The sequence below is a fragment of the Tupaia chinensis genome, unplaced genomic scaffold (assembly GCF_000334495.1).
Source record: "Tupaia chinensis unplaced genomic scaffold, TupChi_1.0 Scaffold000292_1, whole genome shotgun sequence".
Lineage (NCBI taxonomy): Eukaryota > Metazoa > Chordata > Mammalia > Scandentia > Tupaiidae > Tupaia > Tupaia belangeri.
Genome location: NW_006159777.1, coordinates 2,622,716 through 2,625,706, shown reverse-complemented (window position 1 = coordinate 2,625,706; position 2,991 = coordinate 2,622,716). Strand labels below are relative to the sequence as shown.

Below are 2,991 nucleotides of genomic sequence, written 5' to 3'. Positions count from 1 at the left end.
TCCTGCTGTGTGATCAGTGTGCTGTGGAGTTCTAAGCCCTGCCCTACTCCCCTGCACCAGGAGGAGGGGATGAGGCATGTGTGCCCTTTGTGTCAGGTCTCCAGACAAAGAGACCCACTTGGCAAAGCTCTGCCAGGTGTGAGTCTGATTTAAATGCTAGCCGAGGCCGTGAAGTATGTTCAGTATCCCTCAACAGTACATAAACCCACAGTGGCGTGGCTGCGAGCAGACTGCAGAGCGAGAATGCTGGGTCTGCATCCTGGCTCTGTCTTTTACGCTGTGTGCCCTTAGGGAAGAAGCTGAATGAAAACAGTCTACCTTGCAGTTCTGAGGATTAAGTGACCTTGTAAGTGTCCGGTGTTTGGCATAATCAATGCTGTAGAGACACTGGGTACTGCTGTTGCTACTACTAGTGGTCCCATTAAAAAGCTTTTCTTCTTCCCCAGCCCTTCTCCCCTATTCCTGAAAGGGTCAGAAGCCAAGTCACTGCGTGGGGAAGAGGAGTAAAAGAACAAAGTGAGGGAAGACAGAAAAACTAAGAAAGCAAACCAAAATCTGCTCTGTTCCTGCAGGCCTTGAAGCAGGCCGAAAGTGGGAGATGAGGGAAACCTTTACCTCTGAAGTAAACTTAGTTCTTGAAAAGACTTTTTATTTCTTGAAAAGAATCAAAAAAGTTACTAAGACTTGCCCTCTAAGCCAGAGGAGAACTAAACCACTAGAATAAATTTCAATGGACAGAAGATTGGTTATTTATAAGTGTTATCAACTTGCACATAGTTGAAAGTTTCATAAACTTTCCTGTCATTGATTTTTCATTTTATTCATATTATCTCAGAATATACTCTACATTATTTTAACCTAGTTTTAAAAACCTATTACTTTTTTTGGAGGGGGGGCAAGAATACGGTCTACACTGGAAATTACATGTGCACTTGAAAACTATGTGTTATCTATTTCTGTTGAGTGTTTTACAGAGATATGTTTGGTCTAGTTGGTTTACAGTGTCTATTTCCTAACTGATCTTTGAAATGTTTTATACACTTTAAAAAATGGTATAGTTAAGTCTCTATTAATGCTAAATTGTTTATTTTGATTGATTTTTGCTTTATGTATTTGGTACATTTATTAAGTACACTTTAGGGACCAGCAGTTGGTGTAATGGCTATGTCACTGGACTCACAGGAAGTTGACTGCAGTTCGAGTCCTGGACCCAGTGGCTTAAACTCACACCGGGCACATGTGTATGCATGCCCAAGATCCCGAGAGGAGAATGGACTGCAGTGTGGCCATCCCCCCGGGGGGTGATTTCTCGCTTTCTGTCTCTTTCTGGTGAGTGCACACGCCCTATCGCAAAAACCTTTTAAAGAAAAAAAAAACATAAGTGTTACTTAATAAAGTACATTTTATTTTGTACTGCTGGTCCCAATACACTTATGTTTTTAACTGCTGAATCTTTCTACTGGGATGACTTTACATTACAAAATGTCTCCAGTACTTATTTCTGATAGAAAGTCTATTTGCTGGGTATTAGTACAACTACTCCAGCTTTCTTGAGACTAATGTTTCCATGAAAATCTATTTCTATCTCTTTACTTTTAATCTATTCTTAAAGTGTGTCTCCAACAGACAGCATGTAGCTATTTTTTAACCATGAATGTTCTGAAGTGACTTTTTCTAGTTTTGATATCAAGGTGGTACTGGCCTCATAAAATGAATTGAGAAGTAGTCCTGTTTTCTGGAAGAGATCACATACAGTTGGTGTTATTTCTTCTTTCAATGTCTGGTAGAATTCTCCTGTCAAATCATCTAGGTCTAGCTATTTCTTCTTTAGGACGAATTACTTACAAATTTAATTTCTGTAATAGTAATAAGTTGATTTGAATGATCTATTTTCACCAGGGCTGAGTTTTCGTGGTGTGTTTTCTTGAGGAATGGTCTATTTCATCAATGTTTTGCCAGACAAAACCAGTTAAAAAAAAAAAAAAAGAGAGAGTGACACGACAATTAAATGGGGGTTTATCAGGGATAGAAGATTGGTTCAATGTTAAATCAGTCTGCAGGGCTGACCCCATAGCCTAGTAGTTAGGAAACCAGATCCTACATGACAAACTGCTGTTGGCCCTGGCAGTCCAAGGGACACACTAGGCATTATCTGAGTGCATGCTCAAGGTCTGGAGGGGATGGAGAAATGACACTGCCCTACTGGGGAAAGCTTTCTCCCTCTCTGGTGAGTGCATGTGTTCTCTGGCAATCTAAAATAAATAAATAAATAAATAAATAAACCTCATGACGATTTCAATTAATGCAGGAAAAGCATTTGAAGTGAAATTCAATATCCATTCATGTTACACTCTTAGCGAACTAGAAATAAGAAAGAACTTCCTCAACCTGACAAAGGATTATTTAAAAAAAAAAAAAAAAACCCGGTAATAGAACTGGATGCTTTCCCCCTAAGATCATGAGAAAGGGAAGATGTCCCTCCCTCCCATCGGTCCTATTCAACATTGTATTAGAAGTCAAAGAGACAGGAAAAAAAGAAAAAGGCATACAGATTTGAAAGGAAAAAACAAAACTTCCTATTTCAGAGACATAATTATTGATACCTAAGGAATCATTAAAAAAGAAAAAAGCTTTTTGGGGATGGCATGGTGATTAAGGGTGCTGGACTCCCACATGGTCGACTAGAGTTCAAGTCCCAGACCTGGCAGCTGGCTTTCTTACTCCTCCCTCCCCCCACCTGGTCCCTCTCTGGTTAAATAAAATAAATAAATACATACATAAATAAAGTTAACTAAGACAATTCTTTAAAAGAAAAAATTATATTTTAAGGGGCAGACAGGTGGCTTGGTGGTTAGGGGTGCCAAACTCCCACATGGCCGACTGCGGTTCAAGTCCCAAACCTGGCGGCTTGCTTTCTCTCTCTCTCTCTGGTCAAATTGAAATGAATGAATACATAAATTTAAATAAAATAATTTTAAAAACCCTCTATTT

The 2,991-nt window shown here is 39.3% G+C and overlaps 1 protein-coding gene across 6 annotated transcripts in view; it reads right to left on the bottom strand.

Annotated features, from left to right (window-relative positions):
* The window catches only part of ZBTB44 (zinc finger and BTB domain containing 44), a 27,354-nt gene extending 25,459 nt beyond the window's left edge, over nucleotides 1-1,895 (bottom strand). For 3 of the 6 annotated variants that reach the window (XM_006150637.3, XM_027772690.1, XM_014588655.2), the window contains exon 1: nucleotides 1,846-1,867. The gene's annotated coding sequence lies outside the window, so the exon portion shown is untranslated. Of the gene's footprint in view, nucleotides 1-1,845 lie in introns of all 6 variants that reach the window. The other 3 variants (XM_014588652.2, XM_014588653.2, XM_006150638.3) reach the window with 2 other exon arrangements.
* Between the last annotated feature and the right edge of the window lie 1,096 nt (nucleotides 1,896-2,991).